Source organism: Macaca mulatta, chromosome 9 (assembly GCF_049350105.2).
Source record: "Macaca mulatta isolate MMU2019108-1 chromosome 9, T2T-MMU8v2.0, whole genome shotgun sequence".
Classification (NCBI taxonomy): Eukaryota; Metazoa; Chordata; class Mammalia; order Primates; family Cercopithecidae; genus Macaca; species Macaca mulatta.
This window is the reverse complement of record NC_133414.1, coordinates 88,309,849-88,325,526: the sequence shown is the minus strand read 5'-3', so window position 1 is coordinate 88,325,526 and position 15,678 is coordinate 88,309,849. Positions and strand designations below refer to the sequence as shown.

The following is a 15,678-nucleotide window of genomic DNA, read 5'->3' as shown; positions in this document are numbered from 1 at the left end:
AATAAATGAAATAGTTTTATGACAAAATAACTATGCTTTCCAAGGCCCAAAAAGAAGTCATTTTTGACAAGAGTGGCATTGTTTCACATTTTTGTTAATTCCCTAATGCCTGATTTCAGAGAAGTTGAGTTCTCATATCAGCTACTGCATTCAATCTGTTGCAATATATGTTTAGGTTGAAGTATGTGAAGACAATCTGGCCCGCACAGATACGTATTTTGGAATGAGAAGAGTACTTTACTCATTCTGTAAGATAATTGTGGATACCCTTCTTTGGAACTAAACTTGGAAAGAGACAGTTGCTTAAAGTTTAGTTGCAATATGGAATCTGGAACCACATCAATGAATTTTTGGTACATATTGTAGGGATGTCTATGTGTCTGTCTTGCACTTCCAATGGATTTTTCACCTATAAATATCTTTGCAACATTGTGCATTGGCCATTTGGAAAATTTGACTCACTGAACGATGTAAATCATCCAAATGATTACACAGCAATTTTAAAATTGCATTTATTAATATACCATCAATCTTAACACCAAAGCTTTTCAGAATTGAGATGCCATCACAATCCTGGGGACATATTTTGCAAAGTTCTAATGTTTGCTGGAAAGTTCTAATGTTATTGTTAAGAATGAAAACTATCATTTTTTGAAGTAGGAGACTCATTCATTCATTTTTAATAAAACATCCAAATACCAAAGTCAGAATGGCCATAATCTGTCAGTCATTCTCTCAAATAATAAATGTGTTCAATGAAAAAGTGGCTACTTGGGCTTGTAACTCAATTTCACAAGTGTTTTTCCTCTTGACAACCATCATCCAGCAGAATGTTTTATACATAATTCCCATTTCACTACACAGGACGTTAAAAATATCTAATAAAATTCAAGATTGGGATTAATGAATTAACAGTGTTTTCTGCTTCATTGGGTACATTTTTTAACAAAACTGACATTTCTTGTTTTCTTCCTTTTTTTAATAAAGTGAGGGCATGTTAGTGATGAAACTATCACTACTGTTCAAGCTGCCAGTAGTTTGACTTATCATTGCTTTTGTACAATCACTACATGTCAGTGTGGGAAAAAGAATAAAATAACATGATAATATTCTTATGAAAACAGTTTTTGCCTCATGGACCCCTTGAAAACCTATCAGGTTAACTGCAGACCACAGTTTGAGGCTTTTAATGTATCCTAGAGGAAATCCTTCTTTGTATTAGTGTGGGGTATACATTGTCGTTGAAATTTGATTGATAATCCCCCTTTGTACCTCTCTTCTGTCATCATCTTGAATCACAACTTGCATTTTTTATTACTATGGTTATCTTTTCACATGCTGGGCTTGGCTACCCCACAGATAATACAGTGCCTTGTTACCCAAAATGTGGTCCATGGACCACTAGCATCGGTGTCACCTAGGAGCTTCTAAACATGCAGAAACTCAGGCCTCCTCCCAGTACTACGGAAACACAAACTGCAATTTTTTTTTTTTTTTTTTTTTTTTTTTTTTTTTTTTTTTTTTTTTTTGGAGACGGAGTCTGGCTGTGTCGCCCAGGTTGGAGTGCGGTGGCCAGATCTCAGCTCACTGCAAGCTCCGCCTCCTGGGTTCACACCATTCTCCTGCGTCAGCCTCCCGAGAAGCTGGGACTATAGGCGCCCGCCACCACGCCCGGCTAATTTTTTGCATTCTTAGTGGAGACGAGATTTCATCGTGTTAGCCAGGATGGTCTCGATCTCCTGACCTCGTGATCCGCCCACCTCAGCCTCCCAAAGTGCTGGGATCACAGGCGTGAGCTACCGCGCCCCGCCCACAAGCTGCATTTTAATAACACCCTCTGGTGATTTGTACGCTTGTGTGATGGAGATCAGTTATATTTGCCTGACTGTTGTTCTCTGCTTCAGGAAATCTGTCATTTCTCTATTTCAGGAAATGCTCTGACTCCAACACACGAGATTGGCTGCATTTTCCCTGATACAGAAGTGGATGTATAACTAAGTTAAGCTATTTAGAGTATGCTGTCCCTGTAAACAGAGTAATTTGTCCATTGCTGGGCATGTGTAAGCAAGACCAATCAGAGTCCTTTTTTTCAGAATAATATGGGTGGTGGGAGAAAGGAAATGCTCCTTTCTCTGGGATTATTAGCTGTATGGATAATGCAAATCCAAAAATTGCTGCTGGCCATCTTTGCTGCAGCATGAAGGAAAGTTCTCTGAAGTGATTCCAGAAAAGAGGAGGACAGAAGTCAGAGATAGAGAGAGAGAGATCCTTGATGACATCAAATGAGCCTCTGGATCCAGCTCTGCCTGAAGTCATCTGCCCCATGATTTTCAGTAACGTGAATCAACATATTCTGCTTTTCCAGTTAATGTTAGTTTGAATTGGCTTTCCGTTCCTTGCAACCAAAAGAGTTTTGATAGAAGACGAAAAACTCCATAGGGACATATGCATCATTTATATTCTTTGTAATCTTCAAAATATCTGGCAAGTGCCTTAAATTTAATGATCACCATTGTTCACCATCTCAGCTCATTTTATCAAGCCCCTTATTTTATACATTTCTAATATGCATATTGGAATATGTCAACCCTGGCTTAAATGCTTCAGCTCTTCCTCACCATGGAGGTTTACAGTGCTGTTTAAAATGTCCTTCACAGTATTATACCCACCTTCACAGGCTTATCTGTCAATTCCTTTCTACTGGTGCCATTCACCTCATTTACTGGATTTCAGAGGAGCCCTAGCATTTCTTGACACCAAGCATTTACATATGCTGTTCCCAATATACCTTGGCTATCTAACTGATGAACTCCTACGTGATCTTAAGGAGCGTTTTCAAAGATCACCTTCTTTGTAAAGGTTTTCTTAATGCCCACTTATTTTCCTCCCTGAGATTATACTCCTTCTGTGTTCTTTATCAAGCCTTTACAAACTATATTAAATTTCTTGGACATTTCTCGGTGTTGCCGGTAAGATTATGAACCTGTTAAATTCAGAGACATCTTTCATCCCTGTATTCTCAGATTTGATATAGAAACCTGACACTTACCATGAGCCCTTTAAATGTTTATTAAAAGCAAAAATAACTAAAAATGACAAAAGGATTTTAGTCTTTACTCCCGGGCTCTGCCATTTATTTACTCTGTGACCTGGGTCAAATAATTCATGCTACTGAAATACTGTATTTCTTCCTCTATAAAATTAGGATAATATTGTCCACCTTGCCTGGTATGATAATTCTGTGGAATTACAGGCAGTAAAACAGTCTCCCCTCAAAGATGTCTATGCCTTAATCTCTGGCACCTGCTAATATATTGTGTTACATGACAAAAGGGGTTGCAGACATAATGAAATTTACAGATCTTGATGTGGTGAGATTATTTTGTATTATCAGGCAGGGTTCAGTCTAATCACATGAGCTCTTAAAAAAGATGTTTTTTTCCAGGCAGAGAGCAGAGGAGAGATGAGGCAAAAGGGAATATTAGAAAGATTCAAAGCTTGAAAAGGATTTGATCCACTATGAGGCCATTAATGAAGGAATGCAGGCTGCCTGTAACAGTTGAAAATCACCCCAGCCAATACTCAGCAAGGAAGTGGAGACCATAGTCCTCTAACTGCCTGGAACTGAATTCTGCCAACAATGTGAATGAGATGGGAAGTGAAGACCCTCCCAGAGCCTCCAGAAAGGAAGAGAGCCCTGCATACACCTTGATTTCAGCCTTCTGAAACTTGGAGCAGAGAGCCAGCTGAGCCAACCTGAACCTGGGCTTTTAACCTACAAAACTGTGAAATAGTAGATAGTGATTGTTTTAAGCTACTAAATTTATGATAGTTTTGTTAGGGCAGCAATAGAAAACTAATACATATGTAATATAGCATTTTATAAACTAAAATGTCAGGCAAATATGTGCTCTTAAAGTTTGATATTGCTATCTATTAGAGATGTTGGGTTAAAGAATATATTGAACCAATGTTGTATTTATTATAAGAAAGATAAGGGTGGGAGATGGAAAAAATGATGTTAAACTCATGAATTTAGTTTGCTTTGCAAATGTTTAACTTTGAGGTTGCTTCTTTCCAGATCCCTGGAGATTTGGCCTTTTGGCATACAGAGAGGTTTTATTAAAGCTCAAGTCCCTTGTAAAAGCTTTTAATAGCTTTCTTTAAAAAATCATCTAAACTCTCTGTTCTGTGCTATTCCTCTAAATGCAAGAAAGCACAAAGATACTAAAGAAACACAGAGACAAAATTAAATCAGGGGCTCTCCTAGCTCCTCCATTATTCAAAGCACTTAGTGGACTATAAATGATTTAGAAGTGATACAACTAGACTTTTCACAGTAAATAGTTTTCATTTTCCTGATTGGTAATCAGGAGAAAGAAGATTCCATATTCCCATCAACAGAGATTTAGAATTATCTTTTGCCAAAAATGAAAGAGCTCTTTCTTCCTGTATAGTCTATTTAAAAAAATATATATGCACACACACACACACACACACACATACACACAAAGGTGAATCAAAAAGAAAGAAAAGAGATTACAACTTTATTACTGCCCTTATTGGACACTTATAGCAGCAGGCTAGCAGGCACTGCACAGAATATAGAAATGAGACACTAAGTACATGATCTATAATGAAAATGAAGCTAATCAGAATCTAATATTACTACAAGGTTGAAATGAAAGCTATGATATTTCTTATAACTGCACTTGGCACTTACAGAAATTGAGACTCACAACATGCTTCATAAACATTAATTAATTATGCTGGGCTTACATTTAATTCTTCCAGTGGATAGAATGTATGTACAGAAGATGAAAGAGTCAGCCATAACCTGGTGCTCATTGAATTCTGGATTGTAGGATCAGCTAATAATAATCACAATAGTAGTTGACACTTGTAATCTTCAGAACACCCTGTAAGCATTTATTAATCAACCATTGCACCATCTCAAGGGAAAGATAAATATTATTCTTCTCATTTATAACCTATAAAGTTGTGGCTTCAAGTGGAACAGCTTTGCCCAAGATTCCCCCATAAAACCCCAAGTGGAGATTAGAGAATTAGAATCACTGTATATACATACCATAAATGTTCAATACCACATTATGAGAGAAGTCTTAAAACAGTGAAATTTATAGACAACTTTGATTACTACAGAGAAAGTCCTAGGGTACATCTAGCAAAGAGAAAAAAGGTTGACAAATTGGAAAGGAAAGTTGATGCACTCCCAGAGAATATCTACTCAAAGCATTTCCTTTGACTGCAACACATGTTTTTCTGATTCCTCCAGAGCATTCAATTCTGGAATGGTCACTAAACAGGTTTAAGATGGGGGCAACAAAAATCCAGCCAAAAGGCCCACATAGGAACTCACAGATATATCTGACTGGTTCATATAGTGTTTTTATTTTTAATGAACATAAATAGGGTGCAGCCACACTTGTCCGTGCACCACTGGATATGAGACAATGCATTTGACACTCGTGGTTGTTAGTATATATAGACTATACTATTGAGAGATGCCTTGTACACCCAGAATCACCACCAGCTCAGAGCATATAATGCCTCCTTTCTTTCTACCATTCTCAAAACAAAAACTTGAGTGAGAGTACTAGAGGATCCCCAACCTACTGCCATTGTTGTGGTTTTTCTGTCTGTTCTTTGTCCTACCTCCTATTTTGCTTCCTTTCCAGCCCAAGTCTTTCCACCCTGTATCTGGCCTTTTTACTCCCAATTCAGAGCTTTCATACTGACATCTCCGTCTGCTTGGAAAGTTCTTATCTCTGTATCTCATACCCTTTTGACCTACAGAATTGTGTAGGCCCCAAATCTCTCAAATATGTATCTAATCAAATGCTGTTCCCACCTCCTGTGACCCCTTAACCTGCTTTATGTTTTTTCATAGTAATTATCACTCCTGAAATTACATTATATGTTTGTTTGTTTAGTTTTTCATCATCTGAATCTACCACTAGAACGTAAATTTCTTGAGTGCAGGCCTGTTTTCTTTTCTACGGAAGTACCTAGTCCAGAGCTTGCCACGGAAGAGGCATGTGGCAATATGGCACATAATTCCATGTCAATACATATGTATGTCTTCATTATTATCTTAATAGCTGCACATTTCACTAATATCCACATTTATTTAAACAACATATTGTTTTTGGAAACTGAGGTTGTTTGCACTTTTTTCTTTTAAACTAGCATAACATGAGGACTATGACAGGGAGGGGAGAGTAGAAAGGAGGAAGGGATCAGGGTTAAAGACACAAACCTACCCTCTTTCTTGGTAATCAGGGGCTGCTCTGCTTCCTACAACCCAACTGATTTCTAGTGACTAGATCTCTTTTAAACCTGGGTTCCTGCAGCAGTTGGCCCCTGTCAGATGCCTTCTTGCACTTACTTGGTTGCCATGTCTAGCTGTCTAGGCTCCAGTTCCGGCTTAAAGACAATGAGGTACAGAACTAAGTGCATGAAGCATATCCTCTATTACTGTTAAGTCCCTTCCTACTCCTATTGATCAAAGGGGAAGGTGCTAAATGTGTTCTTCGTGTTCCCTTCGGTTTCATTCTGTGTCTTGGTCCTTTGGAGCTAATTGGAGTAGAGTATTACATACTATAATTGAGGATAGTGGGTTTTTGTTTTGTTTTGTTTTGTTTTTGAGAATGAGTCTCACTCTGTCACCCAGACTGCAGGGCAGTGTCTTGATCATTCACTGCAACCTCTGCCTCCCGGGTTCAAGTGATTCTCCTGCCTCAGACTCCCAAGTAGCTGGGATTACAGGCGTGCACCACCATGCCTGGCTGATTTTTGTATTTTTAGTAGAGACGGGGTTTCACTATATTGGTCAGGCTGGTCTGGAACTCCTGACCTCAGGTGATCCGTCCGCCTTGGCCTCCCAAAATGCTGGGATGACAGGTGTGAGACCTCGTGCCCGGTCTAGGATAGTGTATTGATGCAAGAGGTTTTGAGTGTCCAAATAATTATCTGCTGAATTTGCTGCTGAATTAGGAAATAATTAGGTATTAGGAAAGAATATCTAGAACTGTGATTTCAAATATACCTCTGGGAGGGGCTGGAGAAGTTAGGAGGCAGAGTGAGGGTGTTCACAAGTCAAATCAGTCAAATTATCTGGAAAATTCAGGGTGCTAAGTTTACAGAGTTACCCAATGCTCTATTCTTCCCCACTTTCTCATTTGCAGTATATAGACTCAGCCATAAGCATATGTAAGGCCTGTCCTAATTTCTACCCTCAGTTTCTTGACTGCAACTCACCATGGGAGTTAACTGACTAAAGGTTAACACTCAGACTGGGTCCATATTTCTCTGAGAATAGATTTTGATCTTCCATTGCTAAGAGACCTCCCCATTCCACAATGTATACTAACCTATAGCTCTGTTCTTCTTATAATTATAAAATGCGAGATGGCTGGGTCTATTTCCTAGAGGCAAACAGTATTAATCTGCATACCTGAAATGCTTTCTCAATATGTATTTTTTGTAAAAGCATCTGTAGGTTTTGTCATAAACACATAGTGTTTAAGGAAGCTAAATTAATTACATGCACTTTAATACTGAAAGTACAAAATAACAAACCTTACCTAGAATGCATATTTTATCTGTCTTGCTGAGAGGAAGGACAGGTGAAAGAAAAATGTGTACTTAAGTATGCATTTAATAGTGTGGATAGTGAGGGGCAAACGTGTGGATGAAAAATGAATGCTAAAGTCAGATATTTTTGCAATAAATGAAGTAGAAACATTTGTAGCTAAAATACAAGGATAATCTCAGCAACTACTGAAACAAATATCATCACTAATAATATATTTCTGGAGGCTCACAAAAAATATAATCAATTTTTCAGTTCATAAAATTTCAAAAAATTGAATTTACATTTGCTAAACCAATTAACAAATTCTAATTTACACAGTGTTGATGCTTCTAATTGGCAGCCGTGCATTTTTATGAGTCTTCCTGTTAATCTCTTATGGTAATCAAACTCACAAATTTAAAATTCATTGGTGTTCTTGATACATGTAACTAGTTAAAATTCTTAATTAAATTAGGGTGACTAAAAGAAAAGTCGTTTTAAAAGTAAAATCATAAAGTGTTATGACTAATGCTGTACAAATTAGCATAGGGTAGGTTTGGGGAGAATCATTTGGAGACTTTGCAATTAGAAGCACCTGCTATTAGTGCACTTGTTAAACTTTTATCAATTAATCATTACTGTCTCAAATAGCAAGAAAAATTGAATGTTGTGAATATGAAGAGAGTGATTAATTGCAAGTGGTAAATTGCTGACTGGTTCCATTATTACCTGTGCTTTAAGAATTTTTAGAAGTAAATGTCTATTATCAGTTTTATGAATACATAAATTATACTAATGTGTTCAGTATTGGTTGCTTTTCTGTCTTACTTATTCTGTAATAATTGTTTTCTCAAAGTTATAAAGACGACTTGGAGAACATGGATTCTGTAATAGAATATTATTATGGCTTCATCAAAAACATTTAATGATTGAATTATTTAATCTTATTCTCTAAATACACTCTATCCATATTTTTTATTAAAAGGGGCACAGGAAGAGGCAACACTTGTTTTTCTGAGGTGTAGAAATCAATCCCTATTTGAAGTACAATTTAGGATTAAACAACATAGCACTCTGACTTCAAAATGTTAATTAATTCTCAATTTGGCCTGCTGTCTCAAACCTAAGCATTTAGATTGCAAAGGGCACTTTGGTTAAGACTCATTTTATTACAAGTTAAAATTGTGAAAAAAAAATTGATTTAGAAATGTGTTTCTAAATCAATGCAGTAATAGCAGGGTACCTAAAGTCTTTGCTCGAATGTACTTTTCATTATTCTAAGATTCACACAGGGATCTCTAATGGTCCCTGAAAATCCAGAGATTATCAAGAAATGTGACTTTAAGTACCATGAAATTGCTATAGCTATTTATCTTAGCCACTCATAGATAAAGTAATGTAACTATTAAGTGGAAACAGTTTCAAGTATAGGAAAGACTTCAGGTATATTTTATATTTCAGAAAATTATAGGACATAAGTTTAAATTAGGAAGAAGAGTAGGGGTGGTTGTGGGGGGAAGATGACCTATAAACCAAACCTTTACAAATACCAAATTCAACCAAAAAATAATATCAAAGGAGGATGTTCTTCTTACCTTCTGGAAAAAAGTACCGCACATAGCATTGACTTCCACAGAAGCTTTGAGATCACAAATGTACCCTCATACTCGACTCTCTTATGTTGGCTTTAGGTCATGCGTTTTCTTGTCTGCCTAAGCCAAAAGAAGGAATTCACTAATTTACAACAGAACTATCCAGGCATCGAAAAAGAGGTGTAGATCAGGGATTCTCCATGGACATTCAGAGCCAGATCATTCTTTGTGGAGGGGGGCAGCTCTTTGTGGGGGAGAATGTTAGGCAGCATCCCTAGCTTCTATGCTAAGCTCCACAGGACTCCTACAGTTGTGATTTCCTCAAATGCCTCCAGACATTGTCAAAAATCCCTTGGTGGCAAAGTCATCCTGCATTGAGAACCACTAATCTCAATTGATCTAAAATTCTAGAAATTATTTATGTGGTATATCAGGTAGATTCAGATCCCAGTAATATCACCTTTCAAGTGTTGGCAACTATAATGCTTAATTCAGTTTCCCATTCTGCTACTCACTAACCCTGTGATTGTGGTTTTCATCACTAAACTTTAGTCTGTTCATTTATAAAATGGAGATAATAAGTTTCAAGTTAATAGGATTATTGTGGTCAATAAATAAGATACTGCATATAAACATATAACATAATGCCTAGCATATTATTAATCTTCAAAAAAGTTGATATTTTGGGTTGTTATTTGTCCAGTATCATTTTATAACAATGAAATCTGTGTCTAGATGTCTTCTCAAGTTGCACTAGAGAAAGTTTCCAACATAAACAATGATGATAACTTACATTTGTATAACACTTTAGAGAATCTAAACACTATTCCAGAGCTTATTTTTTATTTTCCTATCAACGTTTTTTTAGGACGATATGTCCAATAGTCTATTGAACATTGTCAAGAAATTCAAAAGAAATAAAAGTCTACTTTGGGCCTTCAAAGAACTTAAAACCTAGTCAGGTAAAATTATTCTTTACTCATAACGCCATTAAAGAAAAGTAGATAATGCTGTTCTACACGTATGTATTACATTGCAAACTCATTGTGAATTGTAATAGTGTCTTAGACACAAATTTAATTCCCCCACTGCTACTTTGCAAGTGGAAGGCAATCCATAAATATTGGTGGGATGAAGAAATGGAAGGAATGTCAGAATAAAAAACTGGCTTTTCTTCCAGGTTGTTCTTGACTTAATATATGGCCTTGCTGAAGTCACGTCTGGAAGTTGATCTCTCTCAGTAAATGGAGAAGGTAATAACGATGCCTAACACCTGACATTTGTATTGCCCCAAATAGTTTGTAAAGCATTTTCCTTTACATTATCATCTCTCATGATAATATATCATCAGCCCATTCTCCTTTGAGAGCTCAGCAATTTCATAGCTGCAGCTACATCATGGGTCTTGGCCCTGGAGTGTTTCTCAGCCTAGGATGTACCTCAGACCTTAAATGGACTTGACTCTATGAGAATATGCTTTAGTAACAACAGATCGATTTTATTATATGCAAGATGAAGTTATAAACATAAATATAAAACCCCTTAGGATCTTTATCTGATGGGGTAGAGCCCTAAGCATCAGTTTAGTCTTATGCTTTTACAGATATGGAGACGTGGTCCTTTGGTGAAGAGGATTTCCCAAGTTTTCTCTTGGTGGGTCACCAACCACATCAGAATTAGAAGCTGATGACTCTTTCATTGTGTCACAGTATGAATCATTACAAAAGACAGAGGATTTATATTTAACTCAAATTAGTCAGGCTTCCTTTGGCTCTGTAAAATATTTCACTTGTAAGAGCATGTACATTTTTTAGTCTCTCATCTATAAACCCAATGAACTAATGAGCACGTAGTTTAGTTAGCCAATATGGAAAGAAGTAATGTAATGCAGCTGATGTCTCTTCAACAGCCATTTGCTTAGGAAGGTCCAAATGGAATTTTTTTCTCTTCAATTCCAACTTTAACATCTAATATACACTGAGGTAATTGTCTTAATTTTAGAGAAATCTTGCAACTATCATTAAGTGCAAATGAATTAAATATTTTCAAGCATTAAATGTACCCATCATGGACTTTTATTTTCATTTTACTCTCACTCAATTTATTTGGAGACCTAATTAATCATGCAACAAGCTCTATATACTACATGTGGACTGTAACTCTTCATGGATATAAACAATGAGGCTCGAACTCCTTTTGGATACAGCCATGTAAGAAATGGCTGACAAATATTGAGAATGTTGGCGGCTGCCTGCTGAGACTTTAAAGAGCCACCAACTATAATTTATGTACTTGGTCTGGTGAGCCATCTTCATACAATTTGAATGCTTGTAGAGTTCTTTATATAGAAAAGCTTTAATAATAAATGTGTAAAATGAGAGATGAGTAAGTCAACCAGCAGTAATTATATTCAAGGCTAGAATTAAGGGTCTTAGTTACGTAATCACTGGTGAACTATAAAGCAGAAATTAAACTTTCTTTGAACACTACCTGAAACTAGGGGCAATTCTAAAAGTTCTGTAAAGTTCTAAAGGACAGAGACCATATTTTATCAATTTCTGTACATATTAGCATGTAATGGTATTCACCAATTTTTTGTTAAACTGGCCCAACATTGTCTCTAGAACGTTAAATCACCTACTAGTCCATTTCTAAATTTTAGGGATGGCATGGCTTTCAAGAAATCTTCTGTTTGCCCTACATACACAGCTCAGTTTGACCACTTGTGTTATTTATGTGGATGCTAACTGGTTGCTAAATTTACCTGTAAGATTTCTAGAAGCCAGGTTGGCTAATTCTTACGCAACCATTCTGCCTCCTGTTTTTGTTAAGCCAAGAAAAATATCCTATTTAAATACAAATTTCCAAATCTTAAACTGATGCTAACTCCAAATCTTAAACTCTAAATTAAGAGAAACATTCTTAAAAATACATGGACACTAGGGCCAATTGCTGTGAATGCCTCTGCAGCATCCATAAGAATTCATGAAAACCTGGACAGAGTGAAATCTTCATAGAATTTTGTAAATGATATCCGTTGTGGAGGCTCTTTTAATTTGTTAGATCCCATGATGGCCAGGAAAACATGGGCTAAGAAAACTTAAGGAGGAGAGATCTATTTTATCCCAGTTAATAGGCTTACCTTTCATACAAAAAGAACATGGCTGTGACTGGTGTTTTTCAATCCTTCTTCCATATCCCAAGGCTGATTAAGTTCATGACCAATAAATAGATGTCGCTTTCCCTGAAAGGTGATTTAAACAACTTTTGATGCCTTTGCCCTAATAACAATACTCATCATATCTAGAAACCTCTATCATGTCTCCTTGCAAGATTCCACTGAAAAAGAGGCTTGCTTTTTCCTACTAAAGCCCTGATATATTATTGTATAACCTGTGAGCCTGTACTTGCTTCAAGACTGGCACCCTCTGTTAGCCCTCCAGATGGAGACACTGAATATTCTTGCCGTCCCCTCTCAGCTCAACACCACTCCCCTGGGAAAAAGTCCATCATTTTCCAGGTGTGGCTAACTCACCACTGTAAGTAACCAACCCAGAAGCCCTGAAGTTTCGAAAATGAAAATTCGTGCTTAGAAATGTTCTCCATAGACAAAATGAGATTGGTTTGCCAGGTTCAAGATGAGCTCTCCACCAGGAGCAGGGTTCAGCGCTCCCTATATAGGAATACCACAGTTTCAGTGCTTTGCTCCTGACAGACTCATTGGCAGGTATTGCTTGAAATGTAAGGTTTCTTTTATGTCAGGAAGTTGTAAATCCCACAGTTAAGGAACTTGATGGTTAGTAACATAATTCCTGTACAAGAGACTTACATTTTAGAGCATCGATCTCTCTGGATTCATGGTGTTTCTTTATCTTTTGGGGTAAATATTTTTAGAGTATTGTCTACTCTTTCTCCTGGTTTTAGAGAACATTCTGGCAGCCAAATAAGTCACTAGTGAAGATGAGAGGGGAATCTCTTTTTTTTTTTTTCTTTTGAGATGGAATTTCGCTCTGTCACCAGGCTGGAGTGTAGTGGCACAATCTCGGCTCACAGAAACCACTGCCTCCCAGGTTCAAGCGATTCTCCTGCCTCAGCCTCCCAAGTAGCAGGGATTACAGGTGCACGCCACCATGCCCCGCTAATTTTTGGATTTTTAGTAGAGATGTGGTTTCACCATGTTGGGCAGGATGGTCTCGAACTCTTGACCTCATGATCCACCTGCCTAGGCCTCCCAAAGTCCTGGTATTACAGGCATGAGCCACCATGCTCGACCGAGAGGAAGAATCTTAAAGGGTCCAGCTTTAAGCTGCCTCTCTCATAAAACCAGAACACCTTCTATTCAGTCCGAGTTTTTATCTGGTATGGTAGATGCAATGAATTTCCTTGTCATGGAAAATGGCATCCAGCTATATGAGTTATTTTCAATCTTGGCTGCATATTAGATTTACCTTGAGAGCTTTAAAAAATACCAATGCCCAGGCCCTACCCAAAAAATTCTTATGTAATTGATCTGGAGCAATGAAAACCCATTAGTGTTATTTTTTACTAACTCCCCAGGTGATTCTAATAAGTGCCCAGAATCATGAACTTATGCTTAGATTTATTATCTCTCTCTCTGATAATCTTTTAAACTTATTTAGATTTACAATGTTCTGCAAAGGTAATCTTCCCTGGAGGACTGAAGGGTAAGATTGATGATGAACTCAGTATTTCTCCACCTGAAGTCACTGGGGAATAGATTGGCCACCTCTTCCCACTGGGCCACTATTTTAGATATAGAAAAATTAACCTAAAAGGGATATTTATCATTAAATGTGTTCATGAACTAAACATGGTGGTGCTAAATGGTAGACATAAATCCAGAGGAAATATTGCACATGTCACTGGATCAAATATTCTCACTTATCATTTATCATCAAAAGACATATTAAAAAATTCCACCTTAGTTACTTAGGGAGAATGTTTCTCCCTTCACCATCTTTTAACAGATTGATGATGACTTAAACTTGATCTGCTCTTGATCTGCTAGGGTCTGATCTGACAAGGAGGATCGGACAGCTAAATGAATCTTTGATCAGGTCAGTGTGCAACATGCAAAGTAAAAAATAAAGGCTAATGTGTTCTTTACAAATTTTAAATCTTAATATATGATAGGGAGTTCTGGCTCTGCCAAGGATGGAGTAGTTTCATTTCTCTCCAATGCCCCCCTTCACAATTAAAAAAAAAAATCCCTGGATATAACACAACAAGCAAAGGAATTCTCAGAAATGGGGGAAAGAAGAAAGCTGGATGCAAAGGGACCTTGAGACTTGAGGAACTACATGGTGATGAGTTTACTGTGTCTACTTATTGCCTCCCACATATCCCAGACCATGCCAGGCAAAAGCTTCCAACCCAGAAGTGTCAACAGCCACAAACCAAAATGCTCCAAGAAAAACCTGCTCAGCCCAAGTTAAGAGGACCAGGAAACATGTCTGACATTAGAAAACTTTCTTGGCAACACCGCCAAACTCTAGCCAAACATGAAGGGGAAAAATTATATCTTGTATTCCTCTGGTTTCAGCCATGCAGTGGGAAGTTGATCTTCCACACCAATACCCTGCCCGGGTGAAAATAGGCAGCATTCTGATTCCCCACATCTGATTGATGTCCATGGGGCTAAGCAGGGAGATGGTATTCCATCCCCTGCCTGGTGAAGATGGGCAGTGCTCCAATTTCCCCATGAGAGTTATGGCAGTGGAGCCGGGTTGGGGGCTGAACCTCCACTCCCACCCACAACCAACAAGATTAAATAAAGAGGTGTCAGTTGTGGCTAATCTGTGCTCCTGTTGACCTCCTCCCCAGGTGTCAGCAAGACTCGGTGGGGAACTGAACCTCCACACCCACCTAGCATCAAGGAGATGGAATGAAGTCATAGAAGGCAGAGTAGTTGACAGTGGGATAGTTGTCCCATTGTCCTTCTACCTTTGTGTCAGCAGGACTAGTGAGAAGCTAAACCTCCACCCTGTCAGGCACTGAACAGGCAGAAGAGGTAGTGGGAGGCAGGAATAATTGAAACTCCACTTCTTCTTCTGGTGTCAGGCTCAGTATGGAACCAAGCTTCATCGACACCCTGCAGCAACCATGCAGTGTGAGTCAGTGCCCACTTTTGCCAGGGTATGGTAGACAAGACCCTGCAAGAAGCTGAACACATACAACCACCCAGACCTTGAGGTGCCCCTTAAAAGAGGCATGGCCTGCACAGAAAAGATTATTAAATAGGAAACAGAGTCTCATAATATAATATCCAAAATGCCTAGGACACAACAAAAAATTATTTTTCATATCAAAAACCAGGAAAATCACAAGGATTAGAAAAGCAACCAACAGAAGCCAGCACCAAGACAAATCAGATGCTACAGCAATTTGACAAGGATTTTGAGGCAACTATCATAAAAATGCCTCAATGAACAATCACAAATTCTCTTGAAACAAGTGAACAAACAGGAA

At 37.8% G+C, this 15,678-nt stretch overlaps 1 long non-coding RNA gene across 2 annotated transcripts in view; it reads right to left on the bottom strand.

The window, feature by feature from the left end:
* Positions 1 to 15,678, bottom strand: part of LOC107000201 (uncharacterized) — a 62,274-nt gene that overhangs the window by 19,106 nt on the left and 27,490 nt on the right. For both annotated transcript variants that reach the window (XR_013397849.1, XR_013397850.1), the window contains exons 4-5: positions 12,332 to 12,433; positions 9,193 to 9,309 (exon numbers count right to left, since the gene is read on the bottom strand). This is a non-coding gene — a long non-coding RNA (uncharacterized LOC107000201). The remainder of the gene's footprint in view (positions 1 to 9,192; positions 9,310 to 12,331; positions 12,434 to 15,678) is intronic.